At 36.8% G+C, this 22,868-nt stretch overlaps 1 long non-coding RNA gene across 2 annotated transcripts in view; it reads left to right on the top strand.

The window, feature by feature from the left end:
• LOC307000879 overlaps window positions 1-22,868 on the top strand; it is a 134,221-nt gene that overhangs the window by 10,775 nt on the left and 100,578 nt on the right. The gene's annotated exons all lie outside the window — the stretch shown is intronic.

Genomic DNA, 22,868 nt, shown 5'->3' with positions numbered 1-22,868 from the left:
TCATATAATCTTGATTCTAATGAGGCCCAAATAAGGATCTTTATGTGGTAATATCAATATTAGCTAGTTTTATGCAAGTCAAAATAATTTGCTGAATCACCCTGGCCACATCAAGTCACCATTTGTAATGGTCAGATCAAACCATTTTTGAGGAGGATGCAAAGAAACCAGGAACATCTGTTAATGAAGCGACATAATAGAAGAGAGAAGAATATAATAGAACAGTTATAGCTGGAGCTTAATTAAAAAATTAAACCAAGGTTGATCACAGTAATTGAAAATATTACAGGCAAATATTTGTAACATTTCAGCTGTAATAAATTACACATAGGCTCTTTTATCTATGCTCTCGTGGAGTATATTCAATATGATAAGTTATCATGGAGAATACGGACAACATTTCTTCTGGCAATATTCTGGTATTTACATTCTAGTATTGGGTGATTATTCAGATGTGACTCATAGAAAATGTGGATGACTCAAGATTCCCAGAAGCAAAAACACTCTTTCTGTGTGTGTCTGGCTACAGAGACACAAAACAAACACGTCCCTCACATATACACACCAAAAAATCCAGAGGGTGAAACAAACTCTTGTTTTTTTTTTTCTCTCTCTCTCTTTTACGCTGACAGATACACTCACTGTCTCTCCACTTCCACTGGCTTATCATCAGAGCAAACAATACAGTCCCATATGTAATAACAGCTATCATCATGAGCCCAGGACTGCATTACAGACTTAGATTGTGGACTTGATCGAGCCCTCGTGGGGAATTCGCCCAAGTTAGCAGGAGTGTGGAGGGCAGAGCTGCATAGCCAAGCATCGGAAATGAAATCCTGGAGCTCTACAGACGGCCTCACGCTCGAGTGACGAGACAGGGTTTTAGAAGAGGTCCGTGTCACGGTGGACTGATATTAGAGATCTCTGTGCAAAGGATAGAGTACACAGGCCACAAGAATGGGGATAAAAGAGTTTGCTGGTAAAGACTGAGCCAGTATGTTTTCAACTTGATTGTTTATTTTGACATATTTATTTTAAATGTTTATATTGAGCCGTCAAAGACACATGGTTGTCTTCAAGTAAAGTTTTACCGTCCTATTATGCTTTTTTGCATTTTCGACTTTAGTGTGTAGCATTGCTGCTTGAATGAGAATATATGTATTCTCTAAATCATTGCGCACGGTTTCTGAACTCCCTGAAACGCCTCAAAGTTGTTGACCAATAACAGTTGGAACTATGTTTTCGTGAAACGGACTCGCTGAACTACGCTGATAACGACAGATCTTACGACCATAGTTGGCTTACGATGCTTTCCAGATGTCAAATATTTATTGACCCTAAACTGCATAAAATGAAAGTCACAGGGGTCTAATGTGTTTTGGACCCCATTTACTTTCATTGAATGGACAAACACATACCTTATTTTGTGTTCCACAAAAGAAGGAAAGCCATGCAAGTTTAGAACGACCTGAGTAAATGTTTTAGAATTTAAAAAACTTGTTGATTCTCTAAAACCAAAAATGATTGATTTGTTTGCTTGCTACATCTAAACTTTTGAGCTCAGTAAAACTAATATTTGGGGTAAAAATCCTTAGCTGTCGCCCTTAACTCTATTGTCAATATACCTTTATAGTGTGACTGCTTGTTGGCAGACGCTGCTCTACTAGCGGAGTCGTGCTGTGCCAGTATAGCTCTGTAATTCCTGTTGTCAGCATACAAACCCGGTGCCAAAACTACAGTATGCCAGAGCAATATGCTGGTCAGAATGCACTCCAATGTAAAGTTAAGTTCTTGTGACGACCCTCTCCCATGCTCCTGCTGTAGCGTCGACACTGGGAAATAAGCCAAAGGCCAGCAAAATAAACGTTAATTAGCCTTAACTTGCCTTTGCTAATTTACAGAGAGCAGATGTTATTGCTCCTGCGTGTGTTCATGTCTCATACGTATGTTTAAAAAATCGGTAGCGCGGAAGAATTCATAAGGGTAGATATAAAAATGGTAGTTTGTGGAATATGCAATGCATAATTTATTTTCCCTGAAACTAACCCGAACAAACACCCTTAGTCTTTTAAAACATCAAAAATACATAACCGTCACAGACACTAATGGTTTCATATGTGTTAGCTAGGTAGTTCACCTAAAAGCAGTTCAGCCAAAAATGTCATCATTTGCAGTACTTTCTTTCTTCTGCAGAACACAAAAGGAGAACTTTTGAAGGACACGCTGATCACTCTTTGCAATGCAATCACAGTAAATAAGGACTGAAGATGTCAAGCCTCAAAAAGGATGCAACATCACCATAAATTGCTCCAAATAACATGCTTTCTTTATCTCGAGTCTTCTGAAGTCATGTGGCAGCTTTGTGTGAGGAACAGACACACATTTAAACTATGTGCTTCTCACTGGGGGGATTTATACTTCTGAACTTTTTCAACTTGAATCTTGAATCAACGTAACTTTCCCCTCCCTCTTGCAGTGACATTTCTTCTCTTCTCTGATGGTGTGTTTACCGGCGCGAGGCAACCTGTCACTCACATGCGATCCACCAATAGCAAACCACAACCACATCTAACCATCCAATCAATTCCTTATGGACAAAAATCAAAAATCGCACAGTGCCACATCTGCAAATGTCTTGCTATTAACCATTACAATTATGTGTACAGTATTTGCTCACAAACTTAGCTTAAAGACTACTTTCAATATGCATGCTCTCTCAACAATTAAAACAATATATAATTTGAGTCTGTCAAGCTACTTAAAAAAACGAATAATTATTGACACATATTTGAAAGAGAGTTGACTGTATACTCTGACATTACTCTGTATACACTCTTATTGCATACAAAAATCCAATAGCCTATGTTGTTGTTTGTCACATTGAGTCTCTCAATAGATTTTACTTCATTTTATTCTTATTGATGATGGCAGAGTCTAATTATTTAGTGTTTGTGCATATAAAACAGAATAAGGCATGAGCAATGGGAGGCCAGTGATGGGCTGTTTTAAAAGATGCTGCGAGGCAGGAATTAACGAGATCTATATCTCATTGTACCGTTGCCAAACAGACAATGCTACTCTAAGAATAGATATGACAGAGAGACATATGCAGAGAGACAGTGGGAAAGAGAATGCGCAAGTGAAGGAGGATCAAATCCTAGAGAAAATCCTAAAAAAAAACAGGAATGACTCAGTTATCTTTTTAATATATTGTATACAACTATGAAAAGGATATGTATATATCTTTTTTTATTCACTAATTTCAAGCAACTGGAAAAGCCATGGACTCATTTGTAGATCTACATATTTATTAAAAAAAAGATCCATTTTTACATGGTCCCATGACTTTTTCTGCATTTTCAGATTCTGCTATTTTATCTCTAAAAACTATATATTTTTCCATTTTATAGATAACAAAAGACACCCATCATCATCATTATTATGCATTTCTCAAACTGCTAGCATGTGGACTTAATGTGTTAAAACCATGTGTTGAAATCTGGACTATCAAGGGAAATGTATTCTGTTTCCGATTAGCTGCATTTTGACATTGCAGATGATGCAGAATGCACAATGGGCCGTGATGCTGAATTAAAGTCTGCCGTGCATACTGCTATTATATAAAATAGCAAATTATGTTACTGTCTTCATCATTATTATTATCATTATCATCATTTCATTGATTTCCATTCATGATGCTGATGGCAAGAGAGGCAGATAGGAAGAGAAATGACTGGTGTTTTTAAATGAAAATCAGCACTGAACAGACTCCAGTCTAACATTTCCTTCTTTTCTAAATAACAAAAGACACCTGGCATCATTCATGTGCATCATCCATGTGACTTTTGATGAATTTGGCTTATCAATTATGCAGGTCATGATATCATTATAAGCGTTTCATTGAAGTTGATTCTTGTTTAAGGATAGCAGTGAGGTATGCATATACACACACACACAAAAACTTTTTTATGAAAAACATAAATGATTTGCTAAGTTTTCATTTTCTCCCCCTTTTTGAAGGGTTTCTCTAGAATTCAGAAACCCTTGTTATTAGTGACACCAGTGGCCATTAAGGGAACTGCAGCCACTCATTGGTCGAGCACACGTAGCGTACAAGAGGTGTGATTCAATGCCCCGATATACTCACAGTGAAGTTCTTTTTCATTCTTTGCTTAGAGTTGTAATAAATACATTTGCAGCGATATACTGTTAACGGAAATCCAGACGCCGTCCGTGCTGCTGAGAGCGACTTTAGATGAATATGTGAATATGTGCTGCACGCTTTCCTCTCAATAACAAAATAAGCTCAACAAAAATTACAGCAGTAAGAAAACAGCAGTTAATAAAGCATCTGATCATAGTGATGTGAATATGTTTGCACAAGCTCTGCAGTTCACCGGCATCATGTCGACAGATGAGGTCATTAAAATGACACCGTTATGATGGTTTGATTATAAAGTATTTTTGAGATTATAGACTATAGATCTGACTATGTGAGACTAGTTTGAATTAATCCCTTTTCTTTGCATGACACTTTGACATTATAGTACAGAATAGCTCTTTTCCTGAACATTGTATAAGCATTCGTTTCAAGTGTCTCAGAATGAAAGATAGGCTCTCGGGAGTGTGCGTAAGCGTCACATCCTTTAAATTTTCCCGGCAAAAACTTCCCGAGTCCGTCAATTAAAAAGCAGTCTACAGGCTTTCATCGACATCCTAGGGAGTCGGGGAAGATCTAATTTTTAAGTTTTCTTTTGTTACAAGCTGTCCACACATTGGCAGTAAAAAAAAAAAAAAATATATATATATATTTTTTTCTACAAATCTTACATACAGACCTTTAAAAAAAATAGACCATGTTATTTTATTTTATTTTACCGTGAGCTGTGTCACTAAAAGTGAATTTGATGATAAAGATTTCTTTCTTTTTGATGATAAATATTTCTTCATCAGTAATATCACTATTTCATTGGCTATGTACAGTATACGGGCTACCAGCATTTTTTATTTATTTATTTATGTATTTATTGGATTATGCATTATCAAATATATCAAGCACTGTCAAATGACCTCCTCATAATATCTTGGAGAAAAATATAATTTTGTGTAAACATGTTTTAACTTTTGACTCTCTTTTATGGCAGTGTGTAGTCAAGCACATTGCATTGTGTGATCCAATATTCCTTGCTGTGTGTTATTTTGTATCCTGCACAATTAATCAAATGTAGGTCATTTGGGCATCCCATACCTACAGAAAAAAATCACATGTACTATAAACATACTACAGTACATACTTCAGCCTATGGGCCTGTGAATGAATGTTCCATAATTGCATTTAAAATAAAAGGTTAAAATATAGTTCAACGTCACACTAGCAGCAAAGCAGACATTATATTTCCCCAACATACTCTTCGTTAGACCTCCTGTATAATTACAGAGTCGTTTCCATCACCAGCTTCACCCCTAAAGTGAGGGCTGCCCCTATCAAACAAAAGCAGTCATGGGAAATGCAATTATCATCGCAATTGTGAAATGCACTGACACTCCATTTCTCTTGGGTGTGAAAAAAAAAGAAGCACAATTAGATTACATCTAATTATTCATACAGTAGCTGGGTGATGTCATTCTCATATTTCTGCTTATTCGCTACTGCATTAGAAAGTAAGATGGAGCAATACAAATCTAAATATATAGAGATATAGCTGATCGTTTGCAAGTCTTCTTTGGTATGCCTTCTTTAGATCTTCTTCAAGAGCTTGTGCGTATCAATTTACGCATATGTTGAAGAGAAATGGAGTTCTCTGTGGAGAAAATTAATTCATTATATGTATCCTCACAGATATAGAAACGTTTTGGGGAAATATGAACTGTCAGAAGAGGTTGACCTTTCATGTTGATGTGATTCCCCTTAAATAACTAATACGTTCTGCCAAGCCTATGTCAGTCCAAAGGAGATTTATTTTATTTTTAAAGGAGTAGTTCACCCAAAAATGAAATTTCTGACATAATTTACTCACTTTTAAACACACCATATTTTAATTCTGGATCCAAAAAATGGGCTAGGTGTGAGCTTTGGCACTGGAAAATCAACATTTGATTTCAACAGGTTTGGAACAACACAGGTGAGTAAATAATGACATAATTTTCCTGTTTGGGTGAACTGTTTCTGAAACCTTATTCGTTTCACACAAAAGCACTGATATGATGCATTTCCCTTTCATACTTGAAAGTGTTTTTAAGAAGCCATTGGTTCTAAAAATCATGATGCATATTTTGTTTTGGGTTTTTTTTTTCTTGAAAAGCCTTTCCAGCTAGGAATAAATTTGGAAATGTTCACCTGAAATCAGCCCTCTGGCATTCCCTAAAGTTTTACGATCCTGGAATATCTCTACACCTCACTGACCCCGTTAAAATAAAATGAAAATGCATATTTTCGCAGAGACCTACAGCAGTTGTATTAACCTTTATAAACACTTTCCAGTGCGTCTGAAGGCTTACAATTCAGTATGTTCATTTCACACTTACCCTCTGACACTCTCTAAATTTTCATGATCCAAGGATATTCCTACACTGCAATAACCTCTCTGGAAAGTACCTGAAATGCATATTTAGATGTTTGAACTGGCATATATAAAAGCATAGTTTAGCCTACTGTAGCAGGAAAAATGGTCTTGTTGTAAGGTCAGACGAATACATTGATGAGCTTGTTAAACTGGTACGGATCGGTACCACTGCAGAGTAACCCAGTACCTGTGTGACTCGTCATAGAAATAAACGGCTACTATGTTCTTCCGCAAGACACATGAAGTTTGATATATATATATGGCATGGATAAGAAGGAAATCTTCTTGAGTCGAACGTGTTTCAGAAGAAAGTTAAGCCACTCCCCCGAGAACAAATCAACAAATCAACTTTATTCAGTTTTGGTTGTTAGCAGCTCAGGTTTATGAACTCCCGATGCCAGTGCTGCAATAAACCAACACAACAAACTTACATTGATGCTAGTTTAGGATATTGCCCATTTTAGGCATTTACTCTCTCCTTAAATATACATTATGCAAGGAATTACATTGCATATAATGCATTTAAATGTGAAATATTTAACATAATATTATTAAAATTATAGTTTTAAAAAAGCATTGTCAGGTGAAATATGACTGGGACACATGAACACATGTACCTCTTGCATTGCATACTATATTGTTCTTCTGGTCGTCCGACATATCTCACCAGATAAACCCGTTCGACTGCTCATCAACCCAAATACCTGATCAGCCAATCACATGGCAGCAACGCATGTAGGCATGGTCAAGATGATCTGCTGAAGTTCAATCTGAGCACCAGAATGGGGAAAAAGGGTGATTTAAGTGATTTTGAGCGTGCCATGGTTGTTGGTGCCAGACGGGCTGGTCTGAGTATTTCAGAAACTGCTGATTTACTGGGATTTTCCAACGCATTCTTATCCTAGGGCGTCATATACTGACACTTTTGACATTTCGTCTACATCCAACGCACATGGCACCCTTTAGCGTCAATATTACACGCACAAAGCTTTGTTCGGTTATGGTTAGGTTTAGGTCTGGGGTTAGGGTTAGGCCGCTAGGAGGCGCATTCTGGCCCATATCTATCTGCGTCTCATATTGACGCTAAAGGGTGCTATGTGCGTTGGATGTAGACGATATGTCAAAAGCGTCAGTATATGACGCCTTGGGATGAGATCGGGCTGGATTTTCACACACACGGTTTACAGAGAATGGTCTGAATAAGAGAAAATATCCAGTGAGGGGCAGATATGCAACTGAAAATGCCTCGATGCCAGAGGTCAGAGGAGGCCAGACTTGTTCAGCTGATAGAAAGGCAGCAGTAACTCAAATAACCACTCATTACAACGAAGGTCTGCAGAAGAGCATCTCTGAACACGTCAAACCTTGAAGCAGAAGAGCTACAGCAGCAGAACACACACCGGTGTCACTCCTGTCAGATGAGAACAGGAAACTGAAGCTACAATTCACACAGACTCACCAAAACTGGACAATAGAAGACTGGGAAAATGTGGATTTCTGCTGCAACATTCAGATTGTAGGATCAGAGCAAAACTAAAGCATGGATACATCCTGTCCTGTATCAGTGGTTCAGGCTGCTGGAGCTGTAAAGGTGTGTTGGATATTTTCTTGGCACACTTTCGCCCTCTTAGTACCAATTGAGCATCATTAAATGCTACAGCCGACCTGAGTATTGTTGTTGACCATATCCATCCCTTTATGACCACAGTGTGGCCATCTTTTAACATGTTTCTTGAGTTCACTAAACTCAAATGATCTCCACAGTCACCAGATCTCAATCCAGTAGAGCAGCTTTTGGATGTGGAGGAACGGGAGATTCACATCATAGATGTGCAGCCGACAAATCTGCAGCAACTGTGTGATGCTAACATGACAATATGGACCAAAATCTCTGAGGAATGTTTCCAGCACCTTTACAGCGGTCTTTTCCCTCCACAGACGCACGTCGGTAAATTAGGGAATGAACTTGCGCTCATTGAATGAACTTGCGCTCATTGAATGAACTTGCGCTCAATCAACTTAGGGGGACGGGACGGTGCAGCGAATAGAGGAGGCGTGATCCGGCGCAAACGTTCCCTGGTGCTATTTTCCAGTTCCAGAAAACAATCTCACCACAGACCAGGAAAAACCCAGTCTAAAGTCAGTAGTGCGTTGCGCGTGTTATTCATATGGTATTTTAAGGGTGCTTGCTTGGCCATAAGGTAGCGTGTGAACAACGTGCATACACTTTGATTCTCTCATCTAAACAGACGCAGCAGTTTTCATTTTTGCAAATCATTCATTATTACAAGGAAAAATATTAACACACGAGGGAAATCATTGTTGTGTCCGTGAAGATGTGAAAAAATAAATCTAGCTTACTCATTTACCCAACTTATTATACGCCTGTTTAACCGAAGCTAATTTGGGTGGGTTTCTCCCATCCCCATACATTGTCACTTCTCTGTCTTTTACGGCCCTGTCGAGAACGTCGGTCTCCTCGGCTGTGAACCGCTCCTGGCGTGCGCCATGGAACAAGCGTGCCGGCTCTTAAAGGGAATGTGAGATGATGCTCTGATTTGTTTATTTCACGTTACGCCCAAACCACACCTTTGAATAATGAAGCTACTTCAGACCAACCCCTTTTACATTTGCGTCGGGCGCAAGAGCCATTTATCCCGCCGGTATAATAGCAACAGTGGCCGAGATCCGGCCACAAATTTGTTTCGCGTTTGATACTTGCATTCAGATCGTTAAAATAGGGACCTATATATTTAAAAATGTTGTATGCATATTAAAAATATATGGATTTGTGTACAAGGAAACACATTTCCTGTGATAAATAAGGGTTTTTATACACAGAAACAAAAAAAGAAAAAAACATCTGGCAGGATATAAAAAAAATCATCTTTAACAGCTCTGGGTGCCCATAGACAGCAGAGGAGGAGGCAGAAACAGCTCTTCCAGATCATACTTTGAGAAGACATGAATGCTGCCAGCATTCTCAGGTGGACAGGAGGAGATGCCTACAGAGACGGCTTTGTCAGAGTTGTCAGAGCTCATTACTGGACTTTTATAATGTGTCTGACCTGCCAACACAACAACAGACATGACGATGGTTGTCCAGTCCATAGTTGGAAGGGGGGAGTTTGTAAGCAGAGCTTCAGAAGAGATTCTGCCTGGCAGGAAGGAGGCGCATCCGTGGGGAATCTCCCACTCCAGATGCTTTAGTATGGTGGGGAGGAGATGTCAGTGCAATGGACTGCACTTTAGAAGGATCCTGCTGAAATTATGCCTGCCTGTGAAGATGAAAAAGCAGAGTCATTCCGGCGTACAGAACATTTTGAAGTAACTTTTATAAAATTACGTTTGAATAAAAGTGTACAGCAGACATTCAGAAGTAAGCCCTGGTCAATATACTTAAACTTTATTCATATTAACTGGATTATTAACACATAAAGACAAGAAAATGAACAAAAAATGGAAATAAAGAGCTAAAGTTAGCTGACTAAAATTATATAAAGAGTTAACATGATTGGATGTTGTAAAGTGAAACAAAACATCTGTTTTCTTAGAATCCAACACCAACTTATGTCTATACTGTTGTTCCCTCCAAAATGATGTCACTTCCTGTAAAATGATGTCATTTTAAGAAGTGTCTTAGTAGTTTAGTTTATTTATTTATTTATTTTTGTCTGCATATATAGCTACAGTATGTCTCAGGAATATATATGTCAGTCTCACGTTAGGATTTGTTTAATAAGGCCTTATATTTTTCTTTGAACAAAGCCAACTGGGCTCTTTAAAGCCACTGGCTATAGTGTTGTAATGATTGTTTACTAAAATTAAAAAAATGCACCTTAATCAGAGGGACCTTTGTATTCTGTATGTCTTGCACTTTTCTGTTTACCCTGCTGGCTGTGTTCATGCCCGTTCTGTGCATAAGCGCTCAGCAGAAAGTGCCCCCCGTTGCGGACCACAACTGATAATGACATTACTCATATTTTATGCTCATTATTTACTATTTATAATCTGATAAAAGCCTAAAAACCCTCAGACAGGAACAGTGGTGTCAGTATTGAAATTATATCCATACAAAACAAGTATCAAACGGAGTATCAAACAAGCAATTAAGTGGTCATGCAATACGAGATCTAATACGATAAAGACACTTATCTGTATTTTTGAAAATGAAAAGTTTGTTCATTCCTCTAAAGTCATAAAATGGTGTTCTTCATTTAACTTCTGTAATATATATTTCTGAGTGAAAAAATATATTAAACAACGAGAATGACAAAGACATTGAAAAATAAGAGGGCATAGCAAAGTCGATAAAAGATGAACACTGTTTCAAATACTTTAATCGGGAGTTTCTACATTTATATGAAATATTAAAAAGACAGACATTTATAGATTCACAGTTTTGCTTTGTTTTTTCATGCGTTTAATCACCATTTTCTTTTAATAATAATTGTGATTTCAGTCTGATGATTAAAATAGTGGTTAAAAAGTAGAACATCAGGGTCAGTTAGTCTCGTCTGCTTACCAAGGCTCCATTTATTTGATCAAAAATACAGTAAAAACAGTAATATTGTGAAATGTTAATACAATTTAAAATAACTGTTCTATTTGAATATGTTTAAAAATCGAATTTATTCCTGTGACACAAAGCTGAATTTTCAGCATCATCACTCCAGTCTACAGTGTCACATGATTCTTCATAATTATTTTACATATACATTTATATATATATATATATATATATATATATATATATATATATATATATATATATATATAGGGCTGTCAAACGATTAAAATATTTAATCGAGATTAATCGCATTAATGTCATAGTTAACTCGCGATTAATCGCACATTTGTATCTATTCTAAATGTCTCTTGATTTCTTTTTGTCCCATTATTTTTTCTCTTTTTAACGCTCTTATCAACATGGAAAAGTGGATCGAGTTTGTGCAAAAGTTTTTTTTATTGAAAACAACATTGGTATATACTTTGTTCAATTTCACACTAACATTATCACTTGGAGCAAATAATCTCTCACACCATGTAACACTGTCAATCAATAAAAGGGTTAAAGAAATATTGACGAGGTAACGTTACTGATATTGACGAGTGGGCGTAGAAACGCATCGGCTGTGTGTGTGCTTGGCCATTAAGTGGTATTTCAGACTGGACGTGCTGCGATGATAGCTCAGTTCACAAAGACAAAACTCACAGATCACTTTGGTCTTGTCAATTGAACCATTTGGCAACTTTTTAAAAGTACACTTTCCATTCAGAATCTTATTGGCATCCATTTCGACGTCTCGCGCTCATCATTCATCAACTCGTAACGTTAAAGGGGTTCGACACACCGGACGAGAAGCGCAGCGCCACGTCGCGCAGCGCCTCGTATTTAAAATTCGAACACATTATTCTCTATGAGTGTACACACACCGGCAGCGCCTTTCGGCGTTTTTATTGCTGGCCATAAACGGAGAAAGTGCGCGTCCAATGTGCAATACGAGTCGTCCTAGACGCGGCTCGGCGCTGCGCTTCTCGTCCACTCTTTGGCCGGTTCGCAACCCCAAACTAGTGTGTGCGGCGTGGCTGTTGTTTTGTTTCTGGTCTAGCTAGATCCAGTGTGGTGTTGTAGTTTTAATAATGTTACTAGTTGTTGCAAAAGCATGTGAAAAAAACTACAAAGTTTGCTAGGCGTTAATCTCGCGATAAAAAAATTGAAACCGTTAAAATGGGTTTGCTTTAACGCCGTTAATAACGCGTTTAATGGACAGCCCTAATATATATATATATAATGTAATTATTATTTTTGTATTATTTTTTTTGATGATTATCGTCCAATCACGTAAGCAACTTTGTTTGAAATGCGCCATTTAAAACTCTCTACATGACAGGAGCCGCTAGCTAGCCTGCAGGATAATGTTGTCTGGGATGTTCTTCAAGTGCTCATCTTGCCTGCAGCGTTACCTCAGCTGCCCTCGGCCACCTCGCAATTAATCATGCATCGGATCAAAGACCGTCGTCCTTGGGCTGGGTGACAGTTTCTGCCTCTCCTACTCCACCTGATGCCACCCGTCCACGACAGGTCGGCCCTTGTCTCTTAAGATTGGCATAAAGAATGCGGGATCCACAACATGGCCCCTCATGGCTTTGAGTTTTATTTAGCGTTCGTGATGGCCGGTCCTTCCGCACTCCACTGCCTCCACAGCTGCTGCTTCTTGGTGCCCATCTGTTAAGGGTATTGTGTGCGCTGTGTGCTGATCCCGAACTCATTACCAGCATCCTTCCCTTATACACTATTGTTCTTTTTACTAATGTGGAGTCTCACACCCAATCTGTCTCGGATATGCCAGTGGACAGGGAGGAGAAGGGTGGTGGATGCTCAGCTGCGAGAGGTTCTGACCTGATTACAGTTTTTTGTCTTGGGATACTGGATGGTTTAGGAATTTTTGGGTGAATGGTTGCTGAATACAACCTGAGAAACTGATACAAGTCTTAAAAAAGTTATTGTAGATGCTTATTGCTGAACTAAGGGTTTCGTGTGCCTTTGGGGCAACACAATTAACTGATAATAAAAATATGTTTCTTGAGCAGCAAATCAGCATATTAGAATGATTTCTGAAGGATCATGTGACACTGAAGACTGGAGTTATGGAATTGCATCAAATAAATGACATTGTGAAATATAATCAAACAGCGATTTTAAATGGTAATAATATTTCATACATTAATCCTGTTCTTACTATGTTTTTGTCCATACAAATGTAGCCTTGATGACCATAAAACACTTCTTTCAAAACTTTGTAAAAAGTTTCCAAGTAGACCGAACTTTTGAATTGTTTAGTTGTTTCGTTAAATATATAGTTTAAGCATTAATATAATCGGTAATGGTATTGATACTGAAAAAACAAAACAAAAAAACAATCCAATAATAAAGGACCTTCAGTGCCTATTGATGCATTTCAAGTGATTTGTTCTGTGTGATGTGTAAACATGTTCAGTTATTTACTGAACACTGAACTGGAGACAGTTTCTTTATAGTAAGTTGGCAGGTGATTACTTGATGAAATATGAAACACTAGATAAGTTCAACTTAACAATAAGCTTTATTGAGGTAAACACGTCAAGCTATGTGTTAGAGTTCACAATGCACAACACGACAGCAGAGGTGTTCACTGCAGTGCAAACACAGCCATGACACGGCATCTTCTTTCTTTCTTTCTTTCTTTCTTTCTTTCTTTCTTTCTTTCTTTCTTTCTTTCTTTCTTTCTTTCTTTCTTTCTTTCTTTCTTTCTTTCTTTCTTTCTTTCTTTCTTTCTTTCTTTCTTTCTTTCTTTCTTTCTTCTCTTTTGCTCTTTAGAAGTGGTCGGAAGTGAAATTCTGCCTCTCTATGTTTGACTTATCTATGATTCTCAAGCATTGTATTTACTTATTTTTACTGGTTGTAAATATAAAGCATTATATACTGTGTGTTGCAGCAGATATATAGAGCTTGTGTAAAGTACTCAAAAACAAAAAGGCAGTAAGTATCTTAAAGTATCTAAATAAGCCATTTTTGAGATGAGATTGGTGAGCTCCAGCATCAACCACTTTCATTGTTTGGGAAACTGCTACTTTTCTTTCGTGTTTCACAGCAAAAAGAAAATAATACGGTGGGGGTGGTTGTTAGGTTGTTGTTAAAAATCTGTGGGGTTTTTTTTTGCAAAACTTTCATATCCTTTTTATGTGCTAGAAATGTGATTTATATAACAGATTTGGAAATGAAAGTGGTTGGCAGACTTTTAAATGTTGCTGTTTGTTTATGGCTCCAGAACACAGCAGGAAAAGCAGAGGACTTTTAATTTGGCACACCTGTAGAGAGGAAAGCCATTTTAACTGAAAACCGAAAGCTTGGAGGAAACTTGTTTGGGCGTTGGGCCTATGCCCGCCTAACTTTTAACTGAGCAAAATGGAATGGAATGTATCTTCTGACTTTGTATTTATCACCATTTTTTATTTTTTTTTAAATAATTGTTTTTATTGGATTCATACCTACAATATTCCAGGATAAGGTAACATTATTTTTTGTATTTATTTGTGATTTTGATTGTGCTTTGAAGGAAAAAAAAAATAGATGTATTTGTTCCCGCTCCCTTACTGCAATTTGATTGTAGACTTTTTTTTTTTTTTTTAAGTATTATTGTTACTATTGCATATAGGTGTCAATGCATGGATTTGGTTCATGTTATTTGAATTCCATTTTACTTTTATAATAAACCATATTTTGACTTTGATATTTTAATAATGCATTCTGACATGTGGCTACTGTCATCTTGTTAATCGTCCCAAAAACATCCTAAAAATAAAAGTTATTAATGAGCATCGATGGTTCCATGATGAAGAACCTTTGACTTCCATGGAACCTTTCCATTGCACAAAATGTTCTTCTACAGATAAATATGTTCTTCACACTAAGAAGACAATGGTTATTTCATTAAGTGTCCATTGAAAAGTGTCCATTGAAAGGAAGGAAACAAAAATGGTTCTTCTATGGCATCGCTACAAAACCTTTCGTTTTTTGAGTGTTGTGTGTAGAAAACATAGCACCGTATTATACAATCATTCCGTCTCATTCCACTTCAGCTGTTCAGGAAATGTTAGACTGAAGCCTGACCCGAGAACAAAGGCCAAGGGACCACAATTTTGAGATCAGCTTATATAACACAACACTATTTGCTCTATAGGATGCAACTTGTTTTTCACATCACTTGTAAACATGGGTTGTTTGCGTGAAGCAACACACATTTATCGATTCATTGTATCCAAATTAGCAACTTTAAATGGTTTAATACTTATGGGTGTAATATTATTAAAGGGCACCTATTATGACATTTAAAATGTTCCTAATGTTGTTTAGGGAGTCCCCAACAACAGTTTTACATGCATGCAATGACAAAAAACACTTTTGTTGTCGTATAAAATGCATTTATTTTTACCTGATTTGCTCACCGACTCCCAAATGATTCGTTCAACGACTCGTTTTTCCAAACCCCTCCTCTGCGCGACGCTAATCTGCGTTGATTGGTCAGATGACCCAGCAGTGTTTACAGAGATAATACTTATTTTTAACACGGAGTACAATGATGCTTTTATCAATTAAATTGTGTTATAATAATGATTATAGTCCACTGCTTTATAGTTTGTAGTAAAAAAACGAAAAATAAGATAAAGAATTTAATGTAATGTTAGCGAGCATAACCCAGAGTTCATATTGTAAAAGCACAATCAGTCTTTGTTTGCATTAGCTCGATGCATAAACATAACGTTTTTACACACAAAAAAATGCAGTTACGTTACTACGAGGTATTACTCTATTCTTTAGACAACTCCGAAAACAACGACAAACACTTCACATATCTCAATACAATTGCCATTGAAGACCTAGAAGCTAAACGGTGCTTACACAACAAACAAGATAATTATTAAGCATGCTACATAAAATATAAAAGCAACAATTATTAATAACACTTACAGGTTGTGATACGGAGGAGGAAGCTGATGCAAATACACTTGGAACTGAACCTTCCTTCAATATCAGCCGGCTCGCGAATCCAAGTTTGATTGCATTTAAAAAGCAATCGTCTTCAAAATGGCGCGAGCAAAGCACAAGGCTCGGACTATACTTCTGTGGTATAGTTATATGAATTGTAGCCACTTAGTCTTCAAATGCTCCTCCTTGGGCAGATGAAAAAAGTTTGCTTTTGAGCCGCACTTCAGAACACAGCGTCTCGTCGCCCTGATGTTTCCCTGCTGGCCTTGGAGCGCAATAAGTGGGCGTATCGTATTCAAATAACTTGACAAGTTGACGTCATCTAGTCAGAGAAAAAGCTTCGGTCTTCTAACGATTCATAAAAATGACTCAGAGTCGACTCTTACTTTTGAAAGACAATAACTTTATATACGGTGCACTTTCATATTTCAAACTTTGCAGGATGTTTTTGTTCACTTAGATCTATGTTACACACTACATGAAAGGTACATTTCAAAATTCCATAATAGGTGCCCTTTAACAAATACAGTGTGACTTTATATATTTTCTTAATCATAGTTATTATTAATATGTGAGGTTCACATTCTGTATAGTAACAATATATTAACTGTGTGAATATTCTGCATAGATTATCAGATACATTTTTTTTTTTTTTTTTTTTTTTTACATTTGGACCTTATCAACCCCTGAAAGGTGCATTTTAGTACTGTACCTCAGAGTAAGCTGCACCCTTAAGATACTACTATGAACTTTTATAAATAAGGTAGACAAATTTTACTTTAAACATGCTTAAAGGGACAATATGTTGTATCACTAAAGGTACAAGTTTTGTACATTTATTTTTTTTCTGATAGTAGGATAGGACTCGAGTAGGATATGATTTTGTGAGATTTTATGTCATACTTAATATAAAGTTAGCGTGCAGCCCTAAGCAAAACTATGTCATTAGTGATGGAAAATTTGGATTCAACTCCATGCACTATTAATACTGACTCATTTTATACTGGACTGCTGATGATTTCAGTTGCCTTCTAGTCTTTTTAAATGAAGACATTTTCAAAACACAGATGGACACGTCATACAGAACTATGCATTAAGCATTCAAAGCAAAGGTTGTGCTGTTGCCCTAACTAGTGCCTCCCAGAATGCACTGCAAATCTAGTTGCAAAGACATCTTTTTTGCAAGGAAATACTTTCAAAATCTGAAATTGCATATATTAAAACATAATTTGAATCATTTATAAATGAAAACATTTGGTTTGAGCATGTCCATTTCAGAAAATGTATGCTGTCAGCTTGCCTTTCTCATTTTTTCTTTGTTTTTGTTCTGCCTAAAGTTTCTATTGTCCAAAACTATTTGGCCTGCTAGATTGGGATGATTGACAGGTCTTTATTTTAGAGTTATATTTTACTGAACATAGTTGTGTCTCAGGGTATGGAGTAAGTTGTATAACTTTAATTAACATCAGAGACTAATTAAGACAAAATTTATGAATCTCTTTGTGCAATCCATACATTTGTAGAGGACATATGAGGGAAACTTTGCCAGCAGCTGCTAAATAGGGATGGTGCATTATTTTAAGCCTCAATTTCTATGCATCAACTCGGGCTTTAAAAAATATGGTTCACCATCTGGCTTTAATCAAACGTAAGACCTCCTCTGAAACACCTTGCCCCTGACAATTTTTATTAAACATATTCTGCGCAGCGTCCCAGAGTGCATACAGTAGAGGTAATGAGGGCAATCTGCTTCTGTGACGCACACATCATATCCTCACTCGACAGGAAGTGACCTCGCTGCGCCTGCGGACGTGCTGAGGGATGTGGGCGTTTCTGTGTCAGAATTGTCTGATTAATTCAGTTACATCCCAGATATCATCAGTGAAATTCATGATATCACAGATTGACTAAATGTTCACACTTGTAATTCAGTTCTGTTTCTGGATAAAAAATAATAATATTTAGTCACGGGTTGCTTAGTATGTCATTTTTAACACCGAACCTTTGCAAAGGAACTTCCCGAACATCCAAAACAATGCTGTATGCTGGACTAAACAATCTCGTTGTGTGTGCGTACATGGTGAGAATAGCGTATAAAATGTGTAATGTAGTCAAAGCACACAAACGAAGATCTGCGGTTCTGACGCCTGTACCAAACTGTAATGAATGTTCTGGATTCAATTCATCTTAATCTCTATCAACATCATCTCTGGCAGAATGTCATTTATCATCAACTTTTTTTTAAGCATTAACTGTAGTGCCAGGTTATAACGGTGCCAGTTTATAAACACAATATTTGGCAAAGACATTACACATATGGCGAGTGAGGTGTTTTGCCAGTCTGTCAACTTCATGAACACACTTGCAAAGCTGGTTTTGTTGCTCAATTTTGCTAATTATATCCACTGTATTAGTCAAAGAACGCTTACAGCAGTGTGCTTTAAACACAATCACTGTGAATTCAGTGTTTTCTTATTAATCAGTTTTTGTTTAAAGAAATTCCAGCAATGCAATACATGTTTTTCAATGTATGGATCAATTCAGACAAACTCAAGACAATCAGAGCACTGTGACATATAGCGTTATTGAAATTATTGTGAGCTTCTTTTGAGGAGTGCTATTTGTGATGCAGAATACAATCAAGATATTTGTTCTCTTTGAAGATCGTTTTGATGAAATCTGAGAGCTTTCTGTCCCTCCATTGACAGCTACACAACTACAACTTTGATGCTTTATAAAGTTTGTAAAGAGATTATGAAATGAAACAATTCATTTACAATACATATGAAATAAGCGGTTTAGTCAACATGTTCTAAATAGACTTGATCGCTTATGATGAACAGATTAAAATTAGGCTTTTATTCAAAATAAACACTGATCAGCAAACATAAACAGAAGCTCAACCGAACTTGCTTGATGCATGAGATCAAACCTCTTGAGGAAGCTCAAATGTTCTGCGAAACACGTGAACATGTGTGTTGATGAATGTTGTGAATATGTGAATAAAATCCTAAATTCAATCCGTTTATCAAGCGATCGAGTCTCTTCAGAAATTTTGGACTAAACAGCTCAAGTCATGGATTAGTTGTACGATCTCTTTATGAACTTTTTTAAGTATCAAAGTGGTAGTTGCGTAACTGTCAATGGAGCGACAGAAAGCTTTCAGATTTCATCAAAAACATCTACATTTGTGTTTTGAAGATGAACGAAAGACTTACAGGTTTGGAACGACATGAGGGTGAATAATTAATGACGGAATTTTCATTTTTGGGTGAACATGTCCCTTTAAGGCTGGAATAAACACTACGGGACTTTTAAAATCTGAACAGAATAAAAAAAAAAAACACTAGTCAACATACAATTGCAGAGTGTAAATAGTTAAAAACTGGGCATCGTACACTAAATGACTGTAAGGTTAAAGGGTTAGTTCACCCAAAAATGAAAATAATGTCATTAATGACTCACCCTCATGTCGTTCTAAGCCCGTAAGACCTCCGTTCATCTTCGGAACACAGTTTAAGATATTTTAGATTTAGTCCGAGAGCATTCTGTCCGTCCATTGAAGCTGTATATACGGTATACTGTCCATGTCCATAAAGGTAATAAAAACATCATCAAAGTAGTCCATGTGACATCAGTGGGTTAGTTAGAAGTTTTTGAAGCATCGAAAATACTTTTTGGTCCAAAAATAACACAAAATAAGACTTTATTCAGCATTGTATTCTCTCCCGGGTCTGTTGTCAATCCTTCACAGTTACGCTGATGGCGTAAGACGCTGATGACGTGTTATCTGGTGCGCCTCGAGCTTCATTTATAGACTGAGGGAAACGCACGCTGTAAAAGTGTCTCATCCGCGACATGCACATTTACGCACCATTAAAAAAATTATATCCACGCAAACAATGTAGAATAGCTTGAATATAGCGTGCGTCTCCCTCAGACTGTAAACGAAGCTCGGGCGCACCGGATAACACGTCATCAGCGTCTTACGTCAGCAGCGTCACTGCAGAGTCCTGAACGCAGATTGACAACAGACCCGGGAGAGAATACAATGCTGAATAAAGTCTTATTTTGTGTTATTTTTGGACCAAAAAGTATTTTCGATGCTTCAAAAACTTCTAACTAACCCACTGATGTCACATGGACTACTTTGATGATGTTTTTATTACCTTTATGGACATGGACACAGTATACTGTATATACAGCTTCAATGGAGGGACAGAAATCTCTCGGACTAAATCTAAAATATCTTAAACTGTGTTCCGAAGATGAACGGAGGTCTTACGGGCTTAGAACGACATGAGGGTGAGTCATTAATGACATTATTTTCATTTTTGGGTGAACTAACCCTTTAAATATGTATATTAATTATATGATATATATAAATTATACAGTGGGTTAAAGTCTGGATTCTGTGTTCTGGTTAAAAATCTTGATATACTTCATTGTTCATCTTCCTGCTTTCTGATTGGCTGTATTGCAAGTTGGTGTTGTTTTTCTCAGCGCTGAGCGGAAGAGTGAGTATAAGAGACGACTGTTCACGAGCTGTTTCTCTCCGGTGGTTTATTTTATCCTTTTGAGTGTGTGTCACGCAACGCTAACGGACCCTACTTTACACGACTGAGAATCACATACTACCAAACTTTCAAGTCAGAACAGAACAGAACAAACTCACACAGAAACACATGTTTTGTTGCTAAGAAATGCATGTCAAATAAAAATTTGTGTTCTGAAATCGGCTCAATATATACAACATATTTGATGTCCTCTGACTGGATGAAATCAAACGAAAAAAGAAAAAAAAAAGAGTCTATGATCATCATACACTACATCATTTTCTGTGAAATCTGGCAACTCAAATCTGCAGACTGGCTCTGACTTTCGGCAACTACTGTAGCATCATCTTGTCCAGACTGTAAATCGTGGCAAAAGATCCATTGCAGTGAAGATCCTCAGAAGGCAGCTCCCTATACAGACAGCAAGGGAACCTACTGTGCTTCAGAGCGCTTGCCTGAGAGCTATACAGAGTTGGAAAGATTTCCTCTTTCTTGTTTTCCTAATGTCTGTAGCTTCAATCCGTAATGCTTGTCAAAGCACGCTGTGGTGGAGAAAGTACAGTCAGCTGTTTTTAGCCCTTTTTGAGACTAAAACAATAACGTCTGCTCTGCCGGCATTCATCATTCATCACTTTTGACAAGGTCTTTAGCCGCTAGCCGTTTAATGATTACAAATAATGTTGCTACAAAAGGCAACCAACCCCCCCCACCCCCTACGTTCCCCTACGTTATATACCATAAAGTCTGATTGACTCTCTGAGGCGTATTAATAAATAGTGTAATTCCAGCCATAATATGCGACAATGACAATTCAGTGTCTGTGCTTTATGTGTATGACAAATTAAAAGGCTTATTCTTGGCAGATTCTTGTGTCTATTTCTAGATTAAAAAGTAGTGGAGCGTGAATGTCTATTATATTCTTACATTTCACATTAAAAAGGCTAGATAAGCTAAATCTTCACTGGGACAGAGTATATTGGGCTGTCTTACTAGCTCCGGTAATTCTCCTGAACGCATGTTTAACATCCAGTAATGACATAAATGTAACCAGAAAACAGGAGAGCGTGTTTTTAGACATTCAACCTGTGAGAAGAGGGGGAAAACTGAACTTCATTCATTGTAAACCTCATAAGCTGCTGGTTATTTACTTATTTAGTTTTCTCTGCTTAATTAGAGGATAGAAGCAAAGTCCTTTTTAAGCTTTTCAAGTCAGCTTGGCAGCCATCTTGGTAAGACTTCTTGGCAACCATTTAGAAGTACAACTCCTGTTTAATTCAATGGGGAAGACCAAAAATATCACCATTTATCTCAGACAAAAAATGATCATACAATTTATTATAAATTGATTTTTGTTATATTTAAATTGTCTTAAGACAGAGCAATGCCTCAGTGGTAATTCAGGCTGAACATCATTTCCTACAACCGCCATGTTCTGTATTTAATGTGAAAATCTGTCAGATATCTTTCTAAGATATATCTTTCTAACATTAATACCCTAAATCTTTTTTAATGTCCCATAAATTCATATGTGTTTTACAACGTCTGCAGTAGTTTAATGGCACTAAATGTTTCCTCGGGCCTAATGGTTTATTAAGCGATTAACTCCCATTTACATACATATATTGTATAAGATAAAGAATGAGTAACACTAGCAGCAGTGTGTTTGAGCGACGGACCCGAGTTCAGGCCAGAACCTTTTTGGGGTTTATTTTCTTTGTTTACGGACATGATGTAATAAAACAAGGAATCCTGAAATCTATTATATTATTTATTGCTATTTTGAATTAGCTTTTATTTTTATATTTTCAGGTTTCATGTACATTTTAATGACTAGACCTTATATATTTGCCTTTTATGGAGAATTAAAAAAAAAAAAACGGTGTCCTTGAAAAATGACTTTTTTTATTTAACTATTATTGTTATTTTTATTTATTTTATATTCTTTTTTTGTCTGTAGAGATAATATTATTAAATTAATAAATTGTGTAATATTAGTGTTATTATGATTGTTAAATTACTCCTGAGTTTGCAACATCATATGATGCTGATTTGGCATTAAAAGATACATATCTAAATGTAAATTATAGCTTAAGTTGTAGTTTGTCATTTTCAGTTTTAGTAATTTTAGAACTTTATATTATTTTTTAACTTAGTAGCCAAGGTAAGTTTTTTTATATATTTATATATTTTATTTTAATTAATGGAAAATGGTTTGATATT

This window comes from Phoxinus phoxinus, assembly GCF_949152265.1.
Source record: "Phoxinus phoxinus genome assembly, chromosome: 6".
Lineage (NCBI taxonomy): Eukaryota > Metazoa > Chordata > Actinopteri > Cypriniformes > Leuciscidae > Phoxinus > Phoxinus phoxinus.
Note: the sequence above shows the minus strand (reverse complement) of the source record. Positions and strands in the feature narration are given on the sequence as shown.